At 34.3% G+C, this 22,611-nt stretch overlaps 1 long non-coding RNA gene across 3 annotated transcripts in view; it reads left to right on the forward strand.

The window, feature by feature from the left end:
- Nucleotides 1-20,390, forward strand: part of LOC140603461 (uncharacterized) — an 85,725-nt gene extending 65,335 nt beyond the window's left edge. For 2 of the 3 annotated variants that reach the window (XR_012006441.1, XR_012006442.1), the window contains exon 4: nt 20,187-20,390. This is a non-coding gene — a long non-coding RNA (uncharacterized lncRNA). Of the gene's footprint in view, nt 1-14,192; nt 14,317-20,186 lie in introns of those variants that run through there. The other variant, XR_012006443.1, reaches the window with a different exon arrangement.
- The last annotated feature ends 2,221 nt before the right edge of the window (nt 20,391-22,611 follow it).

Raw genomic sequence — 22,611 nt, forward strand, 5'->3', positions numbered from 1 at the left:
AAAATTTGGCTATACACTTACTGATAGTCCAAACAAATGGGAAACTAAATGCTAGACAATACTCATTAAATAACTTTCTTTTTTCAGAAATTTCTCATTGTCATTGAGGAACATTTTCTAATGTTGCTTTTTGGTAATGCCTTTGGAAATAATTTTGTATCAAGTCCAAAATTGATTTTCTTACTACCATCCCTTGTGCTAATCAAAGAAAGTCAGGCTCTCACCACTAGATGTGATTCCTATAAAGTGATTCTGTGAGGATCTATACTTATGTTCAGTTATGCACCTCAGTCAAGGAGTATGCCTTACAATAAGAGTGCATGGGAGGAATCCTCAGCACCTTTACACAACCTTCTCTAAATATAATTTCTAAGTTTTTGATAAGCCCTGGAGTGCAGACAACTTGAGTGTGTATTTTCTGACAAGTATTGCAAGTGCTTTTTTTTCTTTGTAAGTTATGATAGAATCATGTACTCTATAAAGAAAAGAAGTGTATAGGAGATTTGACATCTTTATATAAAATCTAAAAATTTGTGGAAAGTTAGAAATACTGAAGTTAAGAACCTTATACTGAAGTATATAACATACAAAGGTGTTTTCTGGGTTCAGACTTTGGCAAATAATTGGCAGCAGGTTTACTTTCTTTGAAATTCCAATTAAAATATTCATAAGTACTGAGGAAAAATAAATAAAAATTTGTATGAAGTTACTGTGGCCGAGTTCAAAAAGGGTGTTGCCTGTGTTCTCCTCTAGGATTTTGATGGAATCTTGTCTCACATTGAGATCTTTCATCCATTTTGAGTTTATCTTTGTGTATGGTGAAAGAGAGTGGTCCAGTTTCATTCTTCTGCATGTGGATGTCCAATTTTCCCAGCACCATTTATTGAAGAGGCTGTCTTTCTTCCAGTGGATAGTCTTTCCTCCTTTATCGAATATTAGTTGACCATAAAGTTAAGGGTCCGCTTCTGGGTTCTCTATTCTGTTCCATTGATCTATGTGTCTGTTTTTGTGCCAGTACCACACTGTCTTGATGACCACAGCTTTGTAGTACAACCTGAAATCTGGCATTGTGATGCCTCCAGCTATGGTTTTCTTTTTAAATATTCCCTTGGCTATTCGGGGTCTTTTCTGATTCCACACAAATCTTAAAATAATTTGTTCTAACTCTCTGAAGAAAGTCCATGGTATTTTGATAGGGATTGCATTAAACGTGTATATTGCACTGGGTAACATTGACATTTTCACAATATTAATTCTGCCAATCCATGAGCATGGAATATTTTTCCATCTCTTTGTGTCTTCCTCAATTTCTTTCAGAAGCGTTCTATAGTTTTGAGGGTATAGATCCTTTACCTCTTTGGTTAGGTTTATTCCTAGGTATCTTGTGCTTTTGGGTGCAATTGTAAATGGGATTGACTCCATAATTTATCTTTCTTCAGTCTCATTGTTAGTGTATAGAAATGCCACTGACTTCTGGGCATTGATTTTGTATCCTGCCACACTGCCAAATTGCTGTATGAGTTCTAGCAAATTTGGGGTGGAGTCTTTTGGGTTTTCTATGTAGAGTATCATGTCATTGGTGAAGAGGGAGAGTTTGACTACTTCTTTGCCAATTTGAATGCCTTTAATGTCTTTTTGTTGTCTGATTGCTGAGGCTAGGACTTCCAGTACTATGTTGAATAGCAGTGGTGAGAGTGGATATCCCTGTCTTGTTCCTGATCTTAGGGGAAAGGCTCCCAGTGCTTCCCCATTGAAAATGATATTTGCTGTCGGCTTTTCCTAGATGGCTTTTAAGATGTTGAGGAATGTTCCCTCTATCCCTACACTCTGAAGAGTTTTGATCAGGAATGGATGCTGTATTTTGTCAAATGCTTTCTCTGCATCTAATGAGAGGATCATACTCTGATTAGAAATGACAAATACCCACCATTTGCTTCAATGTGATGGAACTGGAGGGTATTATGTTGAGTGAAATGAGTCAATCAGGGAAGGACAAACATTATATGTTCTCATTCATTTGGGGAATATAAATAATAGTGAAAGGGAATAAAAGGGAAGGGAGAAGAAATGGGTAGGAAATATCAGAAAGGGAGACAGAACATAAAGACTCCTAACTCTGGGAAATGAACTAGGGGTGGTGGAAGGGGAGGAGGGTGGGGGGTGGGAGTGAATGGGTGACGAGCACTGATGGGGGCACTTGACGGGATGAGCACTGGGTGTTATTCTGTATGTTGGCAAATTGAACACCAATAAAAAATAAATTTATTATTAAAAATAAAATAAAAAAATAAAAAGAAAGAAAATGAAGCCCTGAAAGGTTTAAACTGTTTCTATGATATATGGAAATTTCTTTAATGTCCTTCACAATAAATTCAATTACTTTTCAAAGAAAAAAAAATTGGTATGGCACTGGCAACTAAGAAAAATAAAGAGTACTCTTGACAAAGGAAAGTAGGAGTGTAATTTTAATGTCAATTCAAGTAGTATTTAAGGCAAAAGAAAGGGTATATGAAACAAGAATTATTTTATATTAATAAATAGAGTAATCCTAATTGAAGAAGAATGGTGTCCAACCTTTATGCCGTAAATAGCAGAGTAGTGGTCACTGGGGCACTGTTTTCAATCTTTGTCAGATGAAGTACATAAAAAATCAGATAAGCCTTGTTTTAAAAAATTCAGAGTAAGAATTTGAATGAAAGAAAACAGACATGCATATGTTTGACTCTTTTTTTTTTTTTAAAGATTTTTTTTTAAATTTATTTATTCATAGAGATGCAGAGAGAGAGAGAGAGGCAGAGACACAGGCAGAGGGAGAAGCAGGCTCCATGCAGAGAGCCTGACATGGGACTCGATCCAGGGTCTCCAGGATCATGCCCTGGGCTGCAGGCGGCGCTAAACCGCTGCGCCACCAGGGCTGCCCATGTTTGACTCTTAAATAGATAAAGGATGATATATGAAGATCCTATTATCTTTGCATGGTTAGAGTACAGAGAGAAATAAAGGTAGATTCCCTAGAAGTTAAAAGACCTTAATGGAGGCTTTATTTGAATATATGGAATCTTAACAGGCAAATAGACATTTGAGGAACTTTTGCACTGAACTATATAGGATGAATAAGAGAAGACAGAGGCTGAAAGGAAAATCAAAAGGATTCTATTGCAATTGTGCTTTAATGAATGATGAAGGCTGATATTGGGTTACAGAAGATAAAAAATATTGCAAACGGAATCAATGATAGATTGCCACGGAGTACGTGAGACTAGGAGGCAAAGTTTTATAAATCACTGGTAAATTTAAATGTGATTTTGGTTTGTAATTAGGAGTCTATTTTTATTATAATCAGTTCGGACCAACTTCAGTTCTGATTCACCTGCAGATCTGTCTTCCCTCAGATCCTGAAACATCTATGTCTGATTACTTTATCTTGTTAGAAATTATGCAGGAATGGGAAGTTAATTTGGCCAGTGAATTCTTCAGGGTCTCATTCCTTTAACTGCCAGAAAACCACATTACACAAGATGAAAAGCATTTTGTATATGATAACTTACCACAGCTGTTTTCCCCCAATTATCCCCAAGATACAGACTGACAAAGATGGAGTTCGCTTGCAAATAATTTGTGAGTTTACTGTGAGAGGGAGTTGAAAGTAATTTTAAAGCACATGATTATTTGCTAACTCTATATTTAATTGTTTGAGGAACCATCAGATTATTTTTCAAAGTGGTGACACCATTTTACATGCCCACCAGCAATGTATGAAGCTTCTGACCGATGTACCACATTTTTGCCAATACTGGTTATCATCTGACTTTTTGATGATAGTCATTCTAGTGAGTGTGATGTATCTCTTTGTGATTTTGATTTATATTTCCCTGATGACTAATGATGTCAAAAAATGTTTTCATGTGTTTAGTTGCCATTCTGTATGTATTTTTTGGGAAAAACATCTACTCATATCCTTTGCCCTTTTTTTGATTTGGCTGTTAGTGAGTTATAAGAGTTATTTATGTAGTTTAGACTCAAGCCTCTTATCAGAGATATGATTTGAAAATATTTTCTCGCATTCCATGGGTTGTGTTTTCATTTTCTTGATTGAGGCCTTATGAAGCATTCCACTACTAGGTATATACCCCAAATAAATGAAAATATATGTCCACACAAAAACTCTGCACAAATGTCTATAGAAGCATTCATTATTCAGGGGATCCCTGGGTGGCGCAGCGGTTTGGTGCCTGCCTTTGGCCCAGGGCGCGATCCTGGAGACCCGGAATCGAATCCCACATCAGGCCCCTGGTGCATGGAGCCTGCTTCTCCCTCTGCCTATGTCTCTGCCTCTCTCTCTCTCTCTGTGACTATCATAAATAAAATTAAAAAAAAGAAGCATTATTCATAAGAGCCCAAAGTTGGGAATAACCCCAAAGTCCACCGGATGAATATAAACAAAATGTGGTATGTTAGACCATGGAATATTATGTGTAAAGTATTAAGATATGCTACAACATGGTTAAACCATGAAAACAAAAGACCACATAGTATATGTTGCCACTTTGATGAAATATCCAGAAAAGGAAAATTTATAGAGACTGAAATTTGAATGGTGATTTCTTAGGGATGGAGGATAAGAGGATGATAGCTAAAGGGCATGGGGCTTCTTTTTGAGGTTAGGAAATGTTCTAAAATTGACCGTGGTAGTGATTGTACATATCTGTGAATGTGCTGAAAACCACTGAATTACAACATTTAAGTGGATCAATTGCATAGTATATAAACTGTATCTCAATTAAGATGTTATTAAAAGAAATCCCCACATAATAAGATTGAAGTTATCATGATCCTGGGTTTACCTATGCTTATGTGGCTGGAAATCACTAAATAATTTGTTCTTACTTAGTTCTGAATTTATATACCTGTAGGTATTTGTACATAAAACTGCTAAACTGAGTGACTCTATGACAATTGCATTCAAACTTCTGGTTTTCAGTGTAGCCAGTCAGGAGCACAGCCCACTCACAGCCCGAGTTTCTAACTTTCTTGGCCTTATGGAAGCTCTGAAAAAACTATTCAAATGTTTAAAGGTCTCCAGAATAATTATACTTAGGCACATTTTTACATGTAATTTATTACATCAGAAAATGATTTAAAAAAAAGAAAATTATTTTTTCTAACACAGGCACAGAAAAATACAGCCTTTACACTTGTTTCTCTTATAAAAATAAGTTTCCACTGCCTGAAAAAAATAGGCAATATATGCAAAAATACGGAATCAAGTTTGGATTCAGCAAAGAAAGTGATTTCAATTATGTGAATCTTTGGTTCTGCTTTCATAATAGTGTTTAATATGAAAAATAAGAATTAAAATAGTATCTCATACCACATACTTCTGTTTAGAACAAAGACATAAATACCTTCGGGACATTGACAAAAATCATGTTTTCACCCAAGCAATTTTCAAATTAAAAAAGGAAATTGACACATAAACATTTTCCTTATCTGGCTCATGGAAACCCTGAAAACCATCCATGGACTTTCTCGAGTTAACAGCTTTTTAAGAGAGAAAAAGTCCTAGTTTCTGACCAAGGAATACTTTCTAACTTCTAGGATCAATGCTTCTTAAATAAGACTTATTTACTATAATCTACTAAGACCCAGTTAAGCATTAACATGCCCGTCTTCCTCTCAATAAACCTTCCCTCTGCCCCAAGAATAGCTCATCATTGTTTATTTCTGTTTGAGTATTTCCTAGATGCATTGCACATATAAATAATGATAAGTGATTGTTCTGGTCTCCCCTTATGTGTTCTCCTAACATATATAGGAAAACAGCTATCTCCAATACATGATAGAGTAATTAAGAAAATGCACTTAACTCCATAATCTTTCTATAAGCACCATATCCCCTTAAACCACGAGTACATCTCCAAGTAGGACCTTTTTTTTTTTCCATTTCACAGATATGAGTCTCATCCAGAATAAAGAAAAATGAAATTAAATAGTTTAGATAAGAAGTCAGAGAATAACTGTCAAGAAAAGAAGAAGGAAAAATATAATAAGACAAGCATAGAGAACAAAGCTAAAGAGGACAGAAATGAATATGCCATGTGTTTCTCTGTGAGAGTTACTGTATTATCCACTTTATTTTTCCATTTTGTACGGAGAAATCATAATGTGAGAGCTTTTAATAAAACTGACTGAATTTGACCCTTAATTATTCTATAATACCTGAAGAATGACAGGATTGAAATAATTTTGAATGGAATTTAGGAAATAGAAAATTTTTAATATTATAATTAAAAAGTTTGAAACTATTAAATTGAGGAATCATCTAGCTATGCATGTTTTGGTATTTAATTTATGTTTTCAAGTTTCGTCCCCACAAAAGTAATCTAAGATACAATTGGAGAAAGATTAAATATATTAGAGCTTGACAGAAAAGGATCCTTCTGGGAAACAGCAGGTGTTTTATTTTGTTTCACTTTTTTTATTTGACTTCGGTCTTCAGAGTTACTGAATTTGAACACTTAGATATTCAGAACAAGCAGTCAGCTTCTTTTTAAATAGGTTTATGGATGGCCTCTAAAATAAATGCACATGAACACAAATGATTAAATGATCTAGAAAAAAGCCATTTTTTAAGTAAGATTTTATTTATTTTTCATGAGAGACACAGAGAAAGAGTCAGAGACACAGGCAGAGGGAGAAGCAGGCTCCACACAGGGAGCCCAGTGTGGGACTTGATCCTGTCCTGGGGTCACGCTCTGAGCCAAAAGCAGAGGCTCAACCCCTGAGCCACCCAGAAGTCCCTAGAAAAACCCATTGAAGGGAAAATATGTTATTTGGTACTTATTCAACAAAGAAGGAGGTATTCACATACTCTGACATCAAATGCATGTTTAAAATATTGGAAAACTAAAGGAAATTTTTAAAATAAGTTTCCTCATAAGCCTGCCACCATAATCTAACATAATCCTTTCTTTTGACTTATTTCTCAATATTAATCATATGTAAATTCATTTTATGTCATTATAATTATATGTGCTTGTATGGATGGGTCCTTAGCTAGCTTTTTTCCAACAAGTCCGTTATTACATGAATATTTTTATTCTAATTTCCTACCTTCGTATTTATATTCCTTGAAACTTCATAAAATGACTTTGAATGGAAGCGTTTACTTTATAATTTAGCGTACAATTTCCTTGTTAAAAGATATCCAATTATTATCCTATTACAAAAAATTCTTTAAGACCATATTCAGACGCAAGGAATATGCTTTCTTTTTTTTTTTTTTTTTAATTTTTATTTATTTATGATAGTCAGAGAGAGAGAGAGAGAGAGAGGCAGAGACACAGGCAGAGGGAGAAGCAGGCTCCATGCACCGGGAGCCCGACGTGGGATTCGATCCCGGGTCTCCAGGATCGCGCCCTGGGCCAAAGGCAGGCGCCAAACCGCTGCGCCACCCAGGGATCCCGGAATATGCTTTCTTAATAATTAAAATTCATTTGCCTCTAAGCATGTTTCAGACATTCGGACGCTGGTATTAGGAGCTACAACTGGGATTATTTTACATGATGGGATTATTTTATGTGATGTTATTATTGGGAAAGAGAAAGTGAGCCACTCAGAGGACCCTAGCAAAGAAAGGATTGTGGATCCTTGAACTCTCACCTGGATTTACATGTTCAGCTTTCATATCAGACATATGGTTAAAAATGATAGAATTGGTTGGTTAAAAGTGATAGAATTCAATCCAAACTGAGTTTAAAAAGTGATATTTAATTGTTTCTCCTATTGGGAGCAAGAATCTAAACATATATATATATTCAAGACTAGTTATTACTCTCTCCTGTTCCCAGAGTGCTTTTTGTTGTTTTGTTGTTTTGTTGTTTCCCCGCTCATGGTTTGCCCTGTCCTCGGGCAACAAGTAGTTGTGTTTTCATTGTCTCATTCATTCCTAGACCTCTAACTATAGCACAAATTCTCCTTGAATCACAGGCCCACTGTAAAAATGTCAGCAAGCTAACTCTGGTCAAAACATAAGGACTGACAGTGGTAGGTAGGCTGTTTCCAGAAGTAAATCGCTAGACCAGAGATTAGATGTTGGAGAAGCAAAGATAGTGAATGCACACCTTCTGGTCCTTTACGCATTCTGTTTTGCTTCCAGTGCATTCCTCACACAGTTTTTCAAATGAAGGGACTAATAATTGGATTCTCTTCTTCAAAGTTCTTCATTCAGTAGATCACGTTTCTTCATTTAATAAATCATTTCTATTCAACGGATCATTTTCCAAGCTCTTAGACAGGAATCTACTAACCATCCTATTAAGAACTCTAGCAATAGCTACAGCCTCACTTTCAGCAGCTCCTTCCCCTATATCCTACATTAACGCCACAGGTGTCACAGGGCTCATTGCCCTGCCCTGCTCTTTCCACCAATCACATCGTACTTCCCTCCTAAACTTCTAAGTAAAGCGGGTGTTCTCACCACACTCTATGCATCCTGGGGCAGCGGGACAGGTGAGGTGAGCATTCTGTGAAATTACTGACCAGAGAGCGCTACCCTTTTTCTCTGTCATTAGTGAATGTATAACCACAAGGTAAAAAATTCAGCTCTTCCAAGGATTCAGAAGGAACTGTCTGCTGTCCATTAGAATCACTGGACTGCGGCTCCATTGCTTTAGCCTTCCAGCCTCCTTTGCTTCCATTAGCTTTTGAACCTAGTCTGATCTCAGTCTTTCTATTTTTGCAATTGCCTGTCCCTTATTTGAGCATTTCTATTACATTAGCCTGGCATTTGACTCAGGTCAAATCACAAATTGTACCTCTGCTCTGTGAAATGAGTGTGCTTTCCCAAAACTTCTATTTAGATTTTAATATGGTGGATGATAGCACTTAAATGCTCCAATAGGTTCTTAAATCTCTGAATCAAAATATTTATCTTAAAAATATCAGATTGTTCCTTTAAAGTCAAGTCTTTATCATCAAAGTAATAAATGCTTATCAATTCATACCATATTATTGGGAAAAAAATGAATGAACTACAGAGACTTGTCACAGGCACCTGTTTATATGATATATGAGTGAAATAAGCTTTTTCCAACAAGCTGAAAGTACTTATTCTGTATTTTATTTTATTTTTATTATTATTCTGTATTTTCATTGATGAGTATATTTGTATTCATTTTCTGTCTACAGAGGTGGAAAATTTTTTACATATCATCTGTAACTGTGAAATGCTTTATAAGTAATGTTTTTCTTACCATAATACTTTATATTCCTCTTAGATTAATTTTTATTGAATACAATCCTATTGTAACAGAAAAAAATAAGCCTTTTTGGAAAAAAATTCCCTAATTTGTCAAAATCTATGACTGTATGAATAATTTTGCATATTGATTAGGTTATTATTGGTTTGCATTATTGGTTATTTTTTTCAAATTTCGATTTATTTAAGTTTTAATTTTGAAATCAAAATAGTTGTATCAATTTAGTGAATATTTAAAATGATACACCATTAAATTTTTATAATTCTATAAGTTATTTCTCTCACTGAAATGTGAACTTTAAAATCAATTCTGGGGATGCCTGGGTGGCTTAGTGGCTTGGCGCCAGCCTTCAGCCCAGGGCATGATCCTGGAGACCCAGTATCGAGTCCCACATCAGGCTCCCTGCATGGAGCCTGCTTCTCCCTCTGCCTGTGTCTCTGCCTCTCTCTCTGTATCTCTTATGAATAAATTAATATTTAAAAAAATAAAATCAATTCTGATGCCATTAGTCACACTTTTTATACCATAAGAGGTATCTGACATCAAGTCTTTATGATGTGTATATATTATGAAAATTATTTACATACTATATATGGTGATACATAAATCATAAAGCACTTTTATAGTCAAGATATATATGTATCCATTGAAATTGAAATCAGGGATTTACACAGTCATAAAATGAGATAGTGTTAGAGTTGGGAAATCAGTTTATATCTCCAAATTCTTAGTCGAGCCTTCTTTCCATACTGAATGTTGCTTTTCAATCATCAGAAATAATCAAAGGAATCTGTGTTCTTTAGCAAGTAGGCATTTTAAATACCATTTGTTATTCTCTGTTGTGTTTCACTTTACCTCTAAATATCTGTGGCTATGAACTGAACAAACTGAAACTACCTACTTCCAGTTGAAATTCAAACCTTGGCATAATCTAAAACAAAATGATTCTGAAAATCCATAAGCACTCATACTTTAAATTGCCTCTTATTCTGACTGTTACTCTCTTCTTTCAGACACACAAACACACATTTACTCACACATTACATGCACACATATACACTATGACTATAAGAACTAATCTTGTTAGTATATTCACTTATTTTTATTTTTTTAAGATTGATATATTTATGAGAGAGAGAGAGAGAGAGCAAAGGGGAGGGCAGAAGGTGAGAGACAGAGAGAATCCCAAGCAGACACTCAGCATGGAGCTGAGATGGGGCTTGATCCCATTACCTGAACCAAAATCAAGAGTTGGACACTTAACCTCCCGAGCCACCCAGGCACCCCCTTGTATATTTTAAAGGAATTCCTTATGTCCTTAAGCTCTCATTTAAAATATTTTCTTTGTGGAGGCACCTGGGTGGCTCAGCGATTGAGTATTTGCCTTCAGCTCAGGATGTGATCCTGGAGTCCAAGGATTAAGTCCCACATGGGCTCCCCATAGGGAGTCTGTTTCTCCCTTTGCCTGTGTCTCTGCCTCTCTCTCTCTGTGTCAGTCATGAATAAATAAATAAAATCTTCAAAAATAAATAAATAAACAAATATTTTCGCTGTTTTAATGACTTCACCAACTGTGTGGCTTTGCAGCAATTCATTGATTATAGTGACAATAATCATGACTGGCAGGTATAACAAAAATAATGAAAATGACTCAGTTGTGATTCTTACAGAGTAAAATATAAGGACCATTTTTCGATAGGGCAAAATAATTTGTCGATTTAATTATTATATTAACTCCCATCGTTTTTTATAACCTAGTTATCTTTCTAGGTAAGATTAATTAAAGCAGTTGCATATACTTTAATATAACATCCACTTTTGCCAAGTTGTGGTTTTACTTAATTCTATAGATGATTAGAAGGTAGAATATTTTAACATCGCAGACTCAAATAATTAAAACAATTACTAGTTTTAAAATATTTTATTGATTATGATATCATTTCATCTAGATGTAAAAACCTTTAATCTCATGGAATTAAATTACATATTTCATAAGAGGATTAATTTTAGAACCAAATATGACAAGAAGGGAAATCTATTTTAGTATATAGCCACATTTACATATAGAGTGATTTGGGAAACTGATTTCCTAAAATTATTCCAATACTCTTTAAAGAATTCAATTTTTCTGCTTTGAATATTCAGCATCTAGCATAACTGATCATGTGTTTTTGGTTGTAATCTTAATCTTATTCTTTCTTATTGCATTGCATATACATATTTAGATTGGTAATCTGTGTTTTTCTTGGAATCTAAGTAACAAGCTGAAAATTTTACCAATGGAAAAATGTAACTGGGCCTTTGTCATAAGAGGGGTATAGGATTCCATTTTAGGAAGCAGATTCACTTATGTTATGGACTGATTTTACCTTGAAATAAAATATTCTCTAGAGCCACTAATAACTTTGTTTAGATATGTTTGTGCACAGAAAATATCAAGTGCTTCTTTATGAAAGAGTGAAGAAAGAAAGAAAGAAAGACAAAGCTTTGCTAGCCTAATCCTTCATTATTTTTTTTTCATGTTTAGAGTATGATGAAAATAGCAGAAATGTAAAATTAGAACTGTAATATGGGTTTATGGTAGAAGTTGGAAAGTGTCTTTTATACATGCTTGCCAAACTGTTCAGGTGAGGCTGATTTGTATTGATACTTGATGCCAAAACAGGAAATCACAGAGCAACCCAAGGGATCACTAAGTTAAAACTTAACTGGAAGAGCTATAGATTTATGCTTATGAATGATAATTACTGCTTTGGGTGCATTTTGTTCACATATGTGTAGTTGATTGTGATAATAGATACTGGACATCAGGCACTTTTCTCAATCTAACATATCTAACAAGTGATTCAGAGGGGTTGTACTAATCTTTGATAATATCTAACATGGATTGAACTGCTAATCCAATGACTAGAAACAACTTGGACCCTTCACTAACATTCTTTAAAACAAAGTCAGAAAATCTGTGTCCTTCTTCAGACATTTGTGAACTGGAGAGAAGTTATTACATGAACACACAGAGAATATTCATTGCGTATCAATCTTAATCAATGACTAATCAATAAAAAATAAGATATAATTAGATTGGAAAGTGTAAAAAACAAAAGATTTGCAAATAGCTAAAATGATTTGTGGAGAGTTTCTGCTGCCTCATATATACACTTTTGGAAATATTACATTCCCTTACTAAATATGCACTTTTCTCTATACAACTAGGACAATACAATATAGCATTTATTTCTTCATGTAATTTGTTTTCAATGATTATTTATCTGGTTTCTACTATGTAGAACCTAGATATTTATGTCACAGTATTCAGTTGTGCAGGGTAATAAGGCCAACTATTTTTGTGGCTTTGTTTAAAACAATGAAATTTTCTTTTTAAAAAAAAACATTTTATTTATTTATTCATGAGACACACACAGAGAGGCAGAGACACAGGCAGAGGGAGAAGCAGGCTCCATGCAGGGAGCCCGATGTGGAACTCGATTTCGGGACCCTGAAATTATGCCCTGAGCTAAAGGCAACTGCTCAACCGCTGAGTCACCTAGGTGTCCCCAATGAAAATTTCTAATGGGGATCATGAAGACCTCCATCTTTATAGCAATGAACATGTTAGGAATGCCAAGACACACTTCTCCAATAGGCATCTGAATAAGTGCCAGTATTTAAATGGTCAGCCAATCTTCTCAAAGTCACCAAAACAAAATATTTCAACTCCAAGTGTGATGTACCACCACTTGCTTCCTGCCAGAGTTATATCCTACTGTATAGACACTAGCTGATTGTTTTATAGGGAGTCATAGACAGAGAGGTGGGGGCACCAAGAGAGAGGACCCAACCCTAAGTGGACCATACTTGGTCATCTCACAACGGAGGGAGGCAGCTCACAGGCATATATTTAAAATAACTAGAAAATTAAGACTAAGAAAGCATTTGTTGCATCACTTTGAACAAATGTAGACTGAAGGAAAAAATAAAAGTCAAATTCCTACTCAGTGGTAAAATGTGAAGCAAGATTTATTCACATCTGATTGAGTCACATTTTTTTCTTCTGGAGAAAAATTTTTAAAAAGAACAGAGAAAAAATGCCAGAGCTAATTTTCCAGAACTCCACATGTGATGGGAAAACAATACTTTTAGTCTATATAAAATAAAGCAGAAAAATAGGGGAAGAAGAAAAACAGGTAATTCTCTTAAGTGTAGTATATTAAGTTTTCTTTAAATCTTCAGTAATTCTTTTTAGAAAAACAAAATATTTGCCCAATCTTATACATTCTACTGATTGCTAATTTTTGCATTCAAGAATCTGGTTTACAATAAATAATAGGCTGTCATAAGAACCTAAAATCAGATTATCAGAATGAATTTTGTTATTTTATATTAGGAAAATAGGTTTATGTTGTATTTATTTGGCATGTGGACACAAAGAAAGCTATGGGAAAATTAAAGAAGTAATAATGCTAAAGAATAATCAGGAAAAAGAAAAAAAGCTGGTAAAATAATAAGATTCAGGTCGTTGCCTAAATGTAAGTAGAAATCAGTGTGGTATATGGTATATTCACTGAGGAAATTCTCAAAAAACTTAAACTGTTTAATACTTCCTGGAAAATGGAAGTGAACCTTCATCAAAAATACATTAGAACTTCAGTGAAGACCAAAAAGCAAAGAATACTAAGAGATTTTACTAATAGAGTAGGTTATAGAGGTCACTATTAAGTCTTATTTTAATGAAAGGTAATCTCAGCAAGAAAGTAAAATGTGCAAAGAAGTGAATGTCTGAGATTGTAATGGAAAAAGAAGCTTTATTTGCATAATGATTGCCATCTCTCCTATCTGCTGCGTTCACATCAAAAGAGCAAAACTCATCATTTAACTATAATGAGGGACATTTCAAACATGCCAATTTAGTCAGTATTTAAATTTCTTTTTCAGATAGCAAGTCCGCTTGTCATAAACTACTATTTGCCAAGAAGATTTTGAAGATATAGTGACTTTTTAGATGCTAAATCAGTTGATGTATACAAGTGGAAAATAAATTATACAGGAAGTGATATGCAATAAACATTTCTTTCTCAGAAGAAAATGCACTCCATATGTGTACGCACGTCCTCTCATTCAGTGATGTTTGTAAGTGCAAGGCACAGAAACCGAATGTCTATCAGTAGATGTCTGTATCCACAGAAGGAAATTCTATGTTGGTATTTTTTTAATAGGGTATTTTCTACATTTACTAATGTGAAAAGAGACCCACAGGACATTGCTAAATGAGCACGTAAGTTATAGAACTGTTAAATATCTTGCTATTTAAATAAAAAGTTTCAGAAGGTAGATAGATGACACGATGATAATGATGGGTCGGTGGGTAGATGGATGGACAGACAAACGGAGTTAGTGTTTGAAGTCAGGGAGGTGCTGATTTTGATTATGCATAGAAAGTATGAGGGAGCAGGATTCACTCAAATATTACTAGTGGCTTCCACAGAGGAAGTAATGCTAAAGAGGGATTGTATGGAATTGGAGGATTTAACTTTTCCTATTACATATTTTAGAGCAGCTTTTTTCTATATATTATATACAAATTTTATAATATGAAAAACAAAATTAAACTAAGAAGCTTTACAATGTCTATGAATACTGTTAAACCTGTAGTCATAGTTAATGCTGATCTAATAAATATACATTTTCAGACTCCATTTTGTTCTGCACTTACAAAGCAGAAATTTCACAAAAGTAAATGCCATAATAAGAATATGTGGAATAGCAATCATTTTTTCTTAAAATCAGGTTTTCAGAATACCAATATCAAAATCTTCTGGGATGTTTATTAAAATCGCAGACACTGGGCCCACCCCATACCTAATGAAGCAAAACTAGGAAACAAGGTTTTTGAAATCTTTAAATTAAAAAATATTTCTCAAAGTTATTTGTGATGAAAAAGCCTGAAAAAATGGCTATAGAAAATATAAAAATATAAAGATGTGTCATGAGGAGAGACTTCTATTTTAAGCAAGGATGTAAATGGTTGGATATCGTCATGATGCCTGCGGTAAGTTTTGCCAGGCTGTGTTGCATAACAGAAAACCTCTCCAAAACCATGTGACTTGTACCAATGAACATTAATTTCTCACTCAAGCTAAATATGGTGGTGGGTCAGCTATAGCTCTACCCCAAGCTGCCACTTTGGCTCTACAATTCCTCTCTCTGTAGGACCAGGGTGAAGAAGAAACCTATCTCTGGATGTACTCTTATAAGGAGAGATAGGAAATGCAGGGAATCAAGACAACCAGCTCAAATAAACTTCAAGTTCTGTTTGGGAATAGCATTTGTCATGCTCACCTACATTCCAATAGCCAAAGAATATCCTACGGCCAGATCCAACTATAGGGCAAGGGAATGAGACATTTTTCTAAGTCATATTCAAAGGGAAAGAACATGAAATTATCTCACAGTGATAGAGCAGTGAGTTGTGAAAAATAACGCAGCCTACCGTACAAGGAATGGTTGGAGGAAGGTAGTCTGGAAATTACTTTATGAAAAATAATTTCCTACATAAAATGCTCATCAACAACATAACATCATGAGGTTTAGATTATATAGAATTTAAGTTACATGAAGCTTCTTTTTTTATTTACTTTTATTTCATTTTAAATTATCTGCCTACCTTCCTACCTTTTTTCCTTCCATGCAACTTTCTATAACTCTGTTGATTTAATTCAAGTGCATTGGCCTAAATGTTTCTATAAGATTACCAATTTCAAATACGTGGTGCTTGCTTAGCATTATATGTGTATGTAGGGGTGTATATTCTTCAAAAACCTAGTCTAAAATAAGTGAAGACAGCACTTCTGAGTTCAAACTTTTGTTGCACAATGCTCCCTGTGAAACTTAGGACAATCAATTTCTTTTGTCTATGTCTTTCTCTATAAAGTAGATATGGTTCTGTAATCCCTACTCGAAAGTGCTACGAGGGTTAAATGAATAAATATAAATTATTTGTAACAATAATGTTTGGCATACGATAGACTAAAAAATGTGTAAATGCTTATTACCATCACATTGTTGTTACAGGTGAAGAAAACTTTTTTCAGAGTAGTCATATAACAAACCTTGAAAGATTTTTTTTAATTTTATTATTTTTATTTATTCATGAGAGACACAGAGAGAGAGAGAGAGAGGCAGAGACACAGGCAGAGGGAGAAGCAGGCTCCCTGCAGGGAGCCCGATGCGGGACTCAATCCCAAGACCCCGGGGTCACGCCCTGAGCCCAAGGCAGACGCTCAACCCCTGAGCCACCCAGGCATCCCAATCCAAAATAAATTAAAATCCATACCAGTTATGTTTCTAAAAGAAAATTCAGTACATAACAAAGATTAATCTCAAATCAATATAGGCTTAAATATATAAGATTTTTAATCTTTGGAAGCTTGCACATGAACTTTGAATAACATCAAATTATTATAATATTTAGCTTTGAGTCATTTATTTTTATCCTAAATGTCTTTCATTTCTGAAATTCCAGTGTACATCATTCCACTAATACTCATGCTTATAGGAATATTCCTTCTAGCGAGGCCATGTATATAGGGGAGATTTTTTTTCAATGTAACTTAACAACTGTTTATTGGACATCTGGTAATTGCTGGCCTTTTGCTATCTTTTTCAGTTCTACTGACACTTTCATCAAATACACATTATTTGATGGTAAAAAATAGTATGTGAATTTCACCATTTGCCTTTTGGAGTTTTGATTTTCATGTTGCTGACCGACTTCACATTTAAAGTTTATACATGTGAACTAATCTGTCTCTTTCTCATGTTTTAAGCCATCTTCACATCCTAATGGCCAAATGTATTGCAGATTTTTCAACAGACATGGAAATAGAATAATAGCTTCATTTAGTTGAATTTAAAAATAGATCCCAGGTACCTGCATGTCGTAACTGTTGAACCTGTTAGGTAGAATTATGTTGCTCCCCTGCACCAAGAAGCGTCTCATCAGTCCACTCAATCTTATATTATTCCATGCCAGTTTTTGGAGTGTGGTCCCAGTGTCCTGTAAATGCATTTTCCAGAACTATAAAAATCCACAATATATGGTCTCTGCTAATGAATCAACATAATTATGTTTCCATGGTAACCTAGCTTCCAGAGCAAACCACTGTCCATTGCATGATGTGAGAATGAGTGAAAGAAAGTGTTTGAGACTTAAATAAAGGCACGTTTTCAAATGGTTAGGTTTTTTTTTTTTTTCATGGCTGTATAGATGATTTGCAACTTTATTACAGGCAGAGATTTTATCAAATATTTCAGTAAAATACCATCTCAATCCGAATGGGAAATTAGAAATCTGAGGGATTGGGTTTATAAAAAAGTCAAAGATCTCATGGATGAGAAAACTGACCATAACTCAACTTCTATTTCTTTTTATTGTCCCCTGCTCTTCTTCTTCGCACCTCTAGTTTTGTTAGTATGGCAATCATGGGGAAATATTTCAGAGTGCCCCATTTTTTTTCAAGGCAAGTGTAAGAGTTTTCTATTTATATATTCTTGTCATCTATTTTATGAAAGCCAGATTTTAGCTGGAAATGCACACAGAATCAAAGTGTTTGACATTAATGGATTTCTTAAGTTATATTATGATAATATCTAGTCATGTTCTATGACGATTGGAATTTTTTGCTTACATGAATGTTCAAGTAGATAAATGCCTTAAATGTTCATAATATAAACTGAGGGTTGCTGGAGGGGAGGTGGTCAGGGGATGAGGTAACTGGATGATGGACACTCAGGCGGGCACATGATGTGATGAGCACCAGGTATTGTAAGCAACTGGTGAATTATTGAACTCTACATCTGAAACTAATGATATACAATATATTGGCTAATTGAATTTAAATTTTAAAAATAATATAAATAAATAAATATCCATAAAATCTGGTGTTCATCCCCATTCTCTCCTCCAGCCAAGCTTAGAAAAAGAAGTTGGAATACGAAGAAGAACAAAATACAATATTTTTGGCTAACTGAACACCGGGCTGCAGAGTTGGTTCTGGAACTCTCTTGATTGAATCACTTCCAGTCTTGGGTTTCAGCAAATCTGTTTTACCAAAGACCAAATATTAATAGATGTATTGAGTGAAATCATTACTAATGTGAATATACAGCAAAATTCTTTGTAGGGATAGTTTGCAGATTAATACTAAAGTATCCAATCAATTCCTATGCATTCCATTTTCCTCATTCCGTTATGCAATTAAATTGAGGAGCAAGCACCCTTAACATTCAGATAGCAATGCTTCATATTGAACAACACAGTGTGGAATTGGGCTTTTTGGGGAGACCTGCATGATTATTTTAAATTTCATTAGATTTTGGCTTTAAGTCAGCAAGAGTCCTTTCATATTGTTCCAGTTATTTTCCATGTCCCCAAATGAGTCATTTTCAAAGTGCTTTTAGGCATCAGATTAGCAACCACTATGGTTTTATTCCAATAAATTCTTCCTAATTTCTACACCTATCAAGTGTCGTAGGAGTTTGAAATCTCACTGTTTCAGAAGGTCTTGTAAGAACTATTCTTCCTTCAACTTCTGCATCTTTGGATCACCCACACACAGCTTAATTGGTGATTTTATTATAGAGGAGCTATCTACTAGAAATGATTTCATTTCGGTTTCTTTTCCCCTCTTCTTTCAAAGTGACCAGTAATATTTAAAAGTATGGTTGCTATATCAGCCAGTGTCTTGGGCATACTCCAGTGACAGTATTGGAAGAGCTGCCATAGCTGACCCTTAAAAAAAATGTAATGTGATTATAAGAAATAAACCTCTGTGGTTTTAAGTTACTCAGATATGGGCAATTTCATTACTGCAGGATAACCTGGCCTCACTGATCTAAATACTTCAATTGTTAGGCAATTTTGGGGGGGGTCGGATCCTCTTGTATAAAGGATATATACATATACCATGTGTACCTATGTATGTACATAATAGATTTCAAATAAATATTTGTTGAATGAATGAAATGACACATTAACAAATGGATATACGCATATTTCATCCTTCTATTTACCATTTTTGTGCCTCAAAAATCATAGTTCTAGAAGGAACACTTGTTGCATGAACAAAGGAAAAGTTGGGCAAATATTTACATACAAATTACATTCAAGAGGGAATGTATATTAATAATTCTGAAATTTTGTCCAAATTTAGAATAAGAAAAATATTTTTTTTTAAGATTTTATTTATTTATTCATGAGAGACACACACACACACAGAGGCAGAGACACAGGCAGAGGGAGAAGCAGGCTCCTCGCAGGTAGCCTGACGTGGGACTCGATCCCCAGTCTCCAGGATCTCCTGGGCCAAAGGTGGCACTAAACCAGTGAGCCACCTGGGCTGCCCAAGAAAAAGAATTTTAACACATTCAGCTATCTGTAAAACTTTATTACATTGGGTTAGATACATGTAATTTATAAAAAATATATTTTCAAAACTCCTACTTTGGTGATCAAGAGAATTATTGTAATGGCTGATTCCTTAAGATCTTCCTGTTAAAGAAAACATCTAGCATTCATTTGATCTAATTTTGATGACATTTTCTAAAAACCCAGTGCTTTTTATTCAGCAGTGTGTTTAGCAGTGCCATACCATAATTCATTTAATTTTTGAAGCATATGATTGATATTTCATTACTAATTATAACTTCCAGCTTCTGTTTCGACGCAAGATTTCCATTTACATTAAAAGTCTCAAATTTGAATTGCCAAACAATGATGAGGTTGAAGGAAAATTATCTGATTTTATAACTTAGAGTTGGAAATTACTTAAGATGCATTCTGTGTAAAGCCAGTATCCTTGACATGGCAATTTATAATTTAATATTTTCACTGACACAAACCATTGACCCAAGGATTTTCTTTTCTTGTAGAAAGAGGGGCATCTCTCTTCAGAATAGCCTATTTTGTTGTTTCCATGGAGCTCTCCCGTTCAAGGTACCAAATAAATATCAAAAAAGAAGAATTTAAGAGCATCTTTGGCATACAGTACAAACAATTTCATTAATATTGTCTTCTTTCATTTTTGATGGATTTGGGATAAAGGGCTTTTTGAAATACCTAATATCTACTGAATTCCTGGCTTAAAACTTAATAAATGCAGAACAATGTGCTGTCTACTGAATTTTCTCATTCACACTAGAGAACTCTAATTTAGAAAGGTAACAGTGACCACATGGAAAGTAATTTGATTAAACATAGTGAGATAAGTACTGGAGTGCACAATTCTGTCCAGTAATAATTTGTTAACAGTCTTTAACAACACAAAATATGCAATTTGATTCAATAAAAAGCCCGTTAAGGGAAATTATTCCCTACATCTAATTAATTCGTGTATAATTATCCTCTTGCTTTTCCTTAGATTCTTTAAATGATTATATTATCAGGGTGAGGGAAGTATCAGGTTGTGAGAGTAAATATCACAGGATGTGCTCTGATATCTGTAGTTATCTTTGGGTTCTCCTATCTGCATAGTAAGGAAGAATGACACACCCTAACATTGACTAAATTGATGGCACTCAATCTCTTCTCTTCTGTCAATGACATCGCGAAGAATCAAGAATATAAGCTACGTGTAAGCATTTTGCAGTATTTTTTGAACCACACACAGGCAGTTACATGCTTAAAGTTCTTTTATTTCTATAACCAGAATCTATTACCTATATATAAAATATGAATTTGAGGAACATTTTAATTGCTGTACTTCAAGGGTAATACTACTTTCTTAGGAATAAAAAGAACCATATAGTCACCTCTTTCCATGCATAAAAAGTGTTATACATAAGTAATGAATATTAATGAAAAGACTGACTGTGACCATGTTGTATTATGAAGTCAGTGAAATTCCTGTCTTAAATGGTGACATTCTGTTTTCTAAACAGCTTTAAAAATCCACTTGATCTCTTCATACTTAAAGCTCCAGAATATCGTAAATTTAACTTTCCAAACTTAATCAAAAGCAAACTTTATTAGATATTAAATCATTCTTTGAATTGGATTTCAATAGTTATGTATCAAAAATAACCCGAAACTGTCAGTCTAAATACTATGTGGCATACCTTTCAGAAGATTTTCTTATAAATCCAGAACAAAAGAAAGTGTTTCCTACATTGTCTATTTTGCTATTCAGGTATAAAAATATAACCATACTTCATTAACCTTGGTTTATTCATGGGAATAACAATATAATATTTTTCTGACTTTTATGGAACATCATGCTGAGAAAGAACAATTGGAGTAAATTATTCGATATCAGCTTTTGAATCATAATGAATGGCATTGATTTAAATGATATTGTGCATTTTAGATAACTTAAGCACTTTTCCTGCAGTGTATTATTATTTTCTGTAGGAATATAATTTTTTTCTGAATAGTATTTCTTCCTTTTACTGCAAATAAAAAAGTATGGATAAGTAATCTTAATATTTTGAAAAGTATCAGTGACCGAATCACCTTAAGTAGCACAGAACAGAACTTTCATGTAATGTGATCAATTGTTCAGAGTATTGTCACGCACACACACTCACAAGCACGCACATGTGTATATATTGTTGTCCACACATTTAGTTTATATACCTTGTTTTTACTTGTCTTTTCACTTATCATATCTTTTTAATTATGGATTTCAATTGTGACTTAAAATTAATCCATATCTGTATCTGTTTGTTGTATTACATTGCAGAGAAGTAAACAATTCATTAGTCTCTCATGAATAAATAAATAAATAAATAAATAAATAAATAAATCTTTAAAAAATAAATATATTAGTAAGCTCAGTAAAGATATGTTTAAATAAATCAGAAAGCTAGCAACAATAAATATTTAATGCTATCTAATATACATACTTAAATTTCCCCAATTGTTTCTTTTTTTTTTTTTTTTTTTTTTAATTTATGATAGGCACACAGAGAGAGAGAGAGAGAGGCAGAGACACAGGCAGAGGGAGAAGCAGGCTCCATGCACCGGGAGCCCGACGTGGGATTCAATCCCGAGTCTCCAGGATCGCGCCCTGGGCTAAAGACAGGCGCTAAACCGCTGCGCCACCCAGGGATCCCTCCCCAATTGTTTCAAAGATGTCTTTTTTACTGTTGTTTTGTTCAAATCCGGATTTGAAAAGCATACTCATTATATATTTTTGGTATGCTACTCAGTTCTCTTTTATTTTCCTGCAGTGCCTCACCATTTAGTTTTCTGATACTTGATTTTTTGGAGTAAAAAAAAAAATCAGAATTCCTATATTTTGGATTTGGCTGATTACTATAGTTTCTACTATAATAATTAAAGAATCTACTAAATATC

This window comes from Canis lupus, chromosome 14, assembly GCF_048164855.1.
Source record: "Canis lupus baileyi chromosome 14, mCanLup2.hap1, whole genome shotgun sequence".
Classification (NCBI taxonomy): Eukaryota; Metazoa; Chordata; class Mammalia; order Carnivora; family Canidae; genus Canis; species Canis lupus.